At 35.8% G+C, this 7,435-nt stretch overlaps 1 non-coding gene across 1 annotated transcript; it reads left to right on the plus strand.

The window, feature by feature from the left end:
• Positions 1 to 6,228: 6,228 nt before the first annotated feature.
• LOC121499190 lies at positions 6,229 to 6,332 on the plus strand. The gene has a single exon (XR_005990034.1). It is a non-coding gene; the product is annotated as a U6 spliceosomal RNA (small nuclear RNA).
• Positions 6,333 to 7,435: the final 1,103 nt, after the last annotated feature.

Raw genomic sequence — 7,435 nt, forward strand, 5'->3', positions numbered from 1 at the left:
CTGGCAGGGAAGAGGTAGTGAGGAATGGAGAGAAGTAGACAGACGATCATGTGCCAAACAATGTTATATGGATCAGAAAGCTAGCCAGAGTGGCTGGAACTAAGAGAGAAAGAGGAAGATGAAGTTTTGAGGCAGAACCTCCAGGACTTTATGGGTCCTGTTTGGAAGAATGTTGGTCTTGATTTTAATGGAAAGTCACTGAAGCTCTTAAGATAAGAGGATGATAGTATTTACAGTTAAAATTATGTTTGTCCATATTATAAACAATAGATTAAATGGTACAAAATGAGTTAGAAAGGAACCAAATGAAAGAAAAACAGCTCTTCATGATTCCACTTCAGCTGTAGGAAGGAGGAACTTGTACTGTGTTTTTCAAGGCATGTAGAGATAAGGTCATATGGTATTCTGTGAGGCAAAAGGAAAAGAATGGTGCTCTGAACTTGGATGAAGTGCACAGAGTCATCTCAAAGAGAAGTTTGGAGAGTTTTTCCTAATAGGAGAGGATGTGAGTTTGCCAGTTGTGAGGTTGGTCTGATCTTGGAAAAGAACCTCCTGAGAGATGACTGAATCTCTGCTGCAAAAGCTCATGAATGCATCTGTGTGGGTCATTCCTGACCAGCAAGGCACTGGCCTTGGGAGTACGAGGTTCTCATGGCGGTGAAGTGGTACCACTGCTTTTCCTCAGAGACCCTATCAGTTTAGCAGAGTTAAGTGAACTATGAGTTAGTGTTTTAAGCCACTAAGTTTGTTAAATAGAAACAAATGACTGGAACGTCTGAAATTGCTGCTTTTCTACTCATTTGTTAGCACCGTCTTCAGCCACAACTGATGACAAATAGTGATTTTTTTTCAGCATTCCTCCTCTTCCTTCCTTCTCAACTTTCTTTAAGTTTTAAGTCTCCACCTGACTTGACAAGTGATATGTCATCATAAGAAATTGCTTTGTTTTTTACTGGAAATTTTGTTGCATTTTTTCAACTAATTTATTTATTGGGGTATATCATGTTGTTTATAAATTTCATGTTTCTGTACATGTTTCCTAATAACATTATTTTTTAGAGACTGATAAGTAATATTTTAATATTTTATATCATAATATGTTAGTTTTTAGTTATACATGGATGGGCATTTTATGTATGTGTGCTTTATAAGATTGATTGAGGGTTTAGCATTAATGTCTATTGTACTATAGCTTTCCCATTTAAAATAGTGGGAAATAAGCTCCTGTTTGGCATTTATTGCCCAGAATGTCAGAGTTTTCAGAAATGAATCACTAATATTAAATGAGAGATGCCTATATACAATTTTTCACTTTCTGTAATGGAAGAATCAAGAGAGAAGGGGCGGCTGTGTTGGTAATCACAGAATAGCGTCTACAAGTGGGTGGAAGTTACTGGGTTTGTTTTGGATATGTTAGTTATGTGATGTTTTCACACATAGGTAGAGAAGCCAAGAAGGCAATTGCTTAGAAAACAAAACAAAACAAAACAAAATTCAAAAAGCAAAACAAAAACACTAGGAAATAATCAGAAACCACTGGAAGCCCTTAACAATGACTCAGTTGTATTTGGGTCAGATAAAATTATGATAGAGGACTATACACATACAGTGGTCTAGGAGGTCCAAATCCAAAATCACAGATGAACCCAATTATTTTACACAGGTATTACCTAATATTCACCCTTTAAAGTCACAAATTGAGGACAGACTGCTGTTGGCCCTAGCAGTGCTTTACAGAATCTTCCATTTTAACTCATGTAATAGAAAGTTCTCAAGGGTAAGACTTATATTTCATGTGGCTAGAGCAATTGACTCAGGCCCCTAAAGAACTCAACCATCACTATGTATAAGAGAGAAATATAGCCACACATTTCTGTACAAATTCCATATATGTATAAGTGAGATGCAAAGAACATATGTTCAGCCATAAATATGTTCATGTATAGCAGGCTACTCCTTCTGTGAATAATCACATGCATAGACATTTGAGGAAATGCAAATAAACTGCTTAGAAGTGTTCTTGGCACTTTGTAAGTGCTCAGTAAAAGTTAACTGCAATAATAATATTATTGTTATTCTTTTCCTTCTGTTTCTACTCCTCTTTCTCCTCCTCTGCTCTTTCTTTCTCCTCATATTCATTGCTTCTCTGGGAATGCCATCATAGCACTGTTACTGATTCCCGGTCACCCACTTTCAGAACAGAGAATTGTGATTAATTCTCTTTCTTGCCTGTCTGCTTTCCTAATTAATCCTAAAATCAGTTTTACTCCCACACCCTTTAGTTCTCTCGTCCATCTCATGCTCCTTGCCACTGTCATGTTTAATATCCCTATAACTTTTCATCTACAAAGCGCCAGCCTCAAACCAAGGGTGGATTGCCCATGGGCAGTGAAGCCTATCCTTAGAGCACTGAAAAACAGGCATGTCATAAAGATGAAGATAGTTCAGTCTTGATGAACCTTTTTAGGGTTTTTCTGTCAGGAAACCTAGAAACATATTGAAGTGTTGTTTTTTTTTTCCTATACATGTTTCATTCTTAATAGTTAGGGATTGATTTTATCATGGCCCATATTCAAGGGCAGTAATACCAAAATATTTTCAAAGTTTAAGGCTTCTAAGATCTTATCATCTAACCCAACTCCTGACTTGTCTCCAGCATTCTGGTTGGTTCTTTCTCAAATACACTCTTTTCAGGATAGTGAGTACTTCTGTAATGAAATTGCACAACTCAGAAATCAACAGTAATTTAGAGTGATTAAAAATATCAGGCAGCCCATGTGGCTCAGCAGTTTAGTGCTACCTTCCACCCGGGGCATGATCCTGGAGCCTCGAGATGGAGTCCCGTGTCAGGCTTCCTGCATGGAGCCTTCTTCTCCCTTTGCCTGTGTCTCTGCCTCTCTCTGTCTCTCATGAATAAATAAATAAAATCGTAAAAAAAATATATCAAGCAATCATAAAGATGTGGATTTGGGAGAGTTCCATAATATTCTGGGGGTATGAGTATAAAGAATAGGCTTTCATAGGGAAACATATTAAGGTTAAGCAAGAGAAGACCATAGCCCACTGATATCTCATCCTCCTCCAGGGAGATGCTTTGAGGACCCTGTATTTCTGGTTACAGCATAGGTTTGTATTACAGGTGTGGGTAACTATTCCTTTGCTGAGCTACTTCTTGGTAGTACACGTGGGGGAACAATTTTGATAGATGTAAGAGTCAAAGTTTAATATGAGTATCTATGCCAGCTCTTCAGACAGTTGTATGAAAATGCCAGTTGCTTGGTGAAGGGGGTGCACTCAGGCCCAAGGGAAGCTGAACTCAGGTGCAGTCCCTCTCACTGGGATGGGGGTGTGCTTGGTCTCTGTCAGCTCATTGCAAGGTAATCTGAGCTTCAGATTATTCACTGGATAATCCTACTTGTTTCCCTCCACAATTTCTTAAGTACTACTAAGTTTTGACTTAAACCTATCTTTCTGACAGGGATCCTGACATCCCTCTTGCATCCTATGCCTGTGTTTCTTTCTTTCTTTCTTTCTTTCTTTCTTTCTTTCTTTCTTTCTTTCTTTCTTTCTTTCTTTCTTTCTTTCTTTCTTTCTCTTTCTTTCTTTCTTTCTTTCTTTCTTTCTTTCTTTCTTTCTTTCTTTCTTTTTCTTCTTTCTTTCTCCTTCCTTCCTTCCTTCCTTCCTTCCTTCCTTCCTTCCTTCCTTCCTTCCTTCCCTATTTCCTGTGCTGTTTTTCCTTGAAAGATTTGCTCATATTAGGTTATCTACCACCTTGCTTATGTTAGCCCTCCACTTCCATACTTATACTTTCCTCCTACATCAACTTCATGTTTATTCTACATAACTTTCAGATACCATGTTAAATACTGCCCTCTCTTCATGGAGTCTTCCTTCCCATTCACCTAAAATAATCCAGATTTTTTTGATAGAGAAGTAAAATATTTAAAACGCTAAGCACACTGTTGAAAAATTAGGATATTTTTTTAGTAACTATATATTTTTATTCTTTTCATCAAAACTAATACAATAATGCTTTTGTTTAAAAATTTTACATAATTAATAAAAAATGCAAGGGGTCCAAACTGACTTAGAAATGTCAGGATATTTTGTAGGAAATAAAGTTTTATGAACCATATGAATAGGCCAAGCCAAGATATCAGTGTCAAGCTTCTGGTAAAAGTGACTACAGACTTTTAAGCAACAATTTCCATAAAGGTTTGTCAGTCAGGCAATGAAATGTGAGCTTCTTTAAAGAAGCTTATAAAATTGCATTATTTACAAGTTTGGGAGTATATCACATGTTAAATAGAAGTGATTTTTGTTACAAAACATAAAACCCAAGCAGGACCTGAAAAGGCTCTGAAGAAATATGACCATACCTGGGGCAGACATGTATTAAACTTTGAGAAAGTATTAAGAGGAGTTAAGGTAAGAACTCATGTGGAATCCAATTGTACCTATATAGCAGGCACACAGTGTATTTCAGAATGGTGTAACATTGCCTCTTATCTAGGAATGTGCATTGAATAAAGTAGAAGTAGAGGCTCCAAACTAATAATCTATATTTTAGAGAGAGCTAGTAAATAAACAGGTAGTGCAACAGCATGTACTATTTGTGATTTGTTTTCTTGAATCATTATTACTAGAGAATGTTTCCCAAGTACTTATAATATATGAGAAAATATCCACAACACAGAGGCAGGCATGGCCTCTACCCAGTGGTTCTGCAATGTAAAGAAGTCTGGCAATAAAGCAGACATAAAAACACCGGAAGATGGATGACTTACATGGAGGTGATGCTGTTTGCCTAAGGTTTTATTTTTCTGGTTTCTTATTTGAGGCCTCTCCCATTGCTCTATGATTTTAAAAAGGTGCCTGCCTTTCTTTTCTTTCTTTCTTCTTTCTTCCTTTCTTCTTCCTTCCTTCTTTCTTTCCTTCCTTCCTTCCTTCCTTCCTTCCTTTCTTCTTCTTCTTCTTCTTCTTCTTCTTCTTCTTCTTCTTCTTCTCCTTCTTCCTTCCTTCCTTCCTTCCTTCCTTCCTTCCTTCCTTCCTTCCTTCCTGTGTGGCGTCAGAGAATTGCATTTTGGTCCTGTTTTCTCCTTCATAAAGAGTCTACTATGAGGTGAACGTTAAATCAGTGTTACAAATTAATGTATTCCAAGGCCCTAATTCATAAGAAAAAGAAAATATTTTTTCTACATATTTTTGCTTATTCCATAAAAACTTTAAAAGTTTTTATGGTTATTACCTTTAAAATTTTCACATTGTAAATAACCAGTAGGGTTTTTCCTGTGAAATAACAAGATAACACGAGGAAGAAAATTGTTGGGAGGCAGGTAGCCTTTAGGAAATTCTGATTGAGTACTCTCTCCTGGAGGAATAGAGACTCTGAAGAATATGTCTCCAAGACTGGAGGATCTCAGGTATGTTAATTGAATGCTTGATACGAGGAGGTCCTTAATGTACCACTGAATTGCACCTGCAGTCTTAAAATTTTGAAAGGGCAGTGGCTTCTTGAAAGTATCTTGTCATCAATAAGGATATACTACAAAAATAAGACAAAACTTTAAAATAAACCAGCTCAGATCCAAAGGGATGTTTAATGATGGTCCATTTAATTATTTATTCATAAATCATGTATCTGTTAACTAGCTCTGTGCTTAGACTGATTGATGCTTTCAAAAGCACTTATCACACTAAGAAAATGATATCACCTCATATAATTAAGAATTATAAAATTCTCAAAATTTATTGTTTTTTAATTGTGACTATGTTGTAAAAAGCTCTTTGTGAAATCCCAATAATAGAAAAATTGACACTGGAAGTGAGTTGACATTTCTGGTATTCCATTAGATACTGAAGTTCCAGTGGATAGGAGTGATTTCTGTGCATTAACTAGGATGATACTCGCTTACACTAGACACTCAATATTGCTAAATGGATGAATAAACTGAGAATATTTGGTCTTGAAATTAAAAACAAAAAATAAAAAACTCCAGGATAGCCAGTGTTTGTGCTTGAAAGGATGGAAAGAGAAGCATTGGGTAAAGATGTGGTTGGAAAGATGGGCTGGACCCAGACCCTGAGGAGCCAAAGGTCATTCTAAAGAGCATGGAATTTTTAGTAGAGGGGTGACAAGTTAGCTTTGCATTTCATAAGAATGGGTCATTTATTACCACTGTGGATACTACAGTTACCAGAAAGCTTATTTAAAAAAATAATGACTTGGTGCTCACTTTGGCAGTTCCTGTACTAAAATTAGAATCATACAGAGCTTAGCATGGCTGCTGCACAAAGATGACATGCAAATTTGTGAAGAAATAATAACCCAAACTTCCCAAATGGGGGAAAGAAGTGATTATTTATTCAGATTCATTAAGCATAAAGGATATCAAATATGATAAATCTAAATAAGTCTATATGAAGACACATTATAAGGTAGTTGACAAAAGCCAAAGACAAAGTGAATTTTGAAAATTGCAAATGAAAATTTGTCACATTCAAGAGAACTCTAAGACTATTTGCAGAGTTCTTAGCAGAAACCTTGCAGGCCACACAGGAGTTGAGTTGTTTAAACTGCTGAAAGAAAAAAAAAAACTACCAAGCAAGAATATTGTACATAGCTGAACAGTTCAAAAATGAAGAAGAGATAAAGCCTTCCCCAGACAAATAGAAACTAAGGGAGTTAATAATATATAATCGGCTTTATACGAAATAGTAAAGGGGACTCTTCAAATTGAAACAAAAAGATGCTAAACAATGCAAAAGTACCTGAACCCTGGTTATGATAAATATATAAACAAATACAGAATACTGGAATACTGTAATGATGGTATATAAAACACTATTAATTTAATATGAATATAACATAACTGTAAAATTTATTAATAAATTTACAATACAAAAAGCTGTAAACTATGATAAAAATGCAGATTCAAAGGGCTACATGTATCTCAATGTTTGTAGCAACATTATCAACAATAGTTAAACTATGGAGAGAACCCAAGTTCCAATCGACTGATGAATGGACAAAGAAGATGTGGTGTATATATATATATATATATATATATATACATAAACACACACATACACACACATAATGGAATATTACTCAATCATCAAAAAGAATGAAATCTTGCCATTTGCAATAATGCGGATGGAGCTAGAGTGTATTCTGCTAAGTGAAGCAAGTTAGAGAAAGACAAATACCATATGATTTTACTCATATGGGATTTAGGAAACAAAACAGATGAACATAGGGAAGGGGGAAATAAAGAGAGGGAAGCAAATCATAAAAGACCCTTAATGATAGAGAACAAATTGAGGGTTGATGGAAGGAGATGGGTAGGGAACAAGCTAAGCGGGTGATGGGTATTAAGAAGGACACTCGTTATGATGAACACTGGATGTTATATGTAAGTGATAAATCACTAAT

Source organism: Vulpes lagopus, chromosome 9 (assembly GCF_018345385.1).
Source record: "Vulpes lagopus strain Blue_001 chromosome 9, ASM1834538v1, whole genome shotgun sequence".
Taxonomy (NCBI): domain Eukaryota; kingdom Metazoa; phylum Chordata; class Mammalia; order Carnivora; family Canidae; genus Vulpes; species Vulpes lagopus.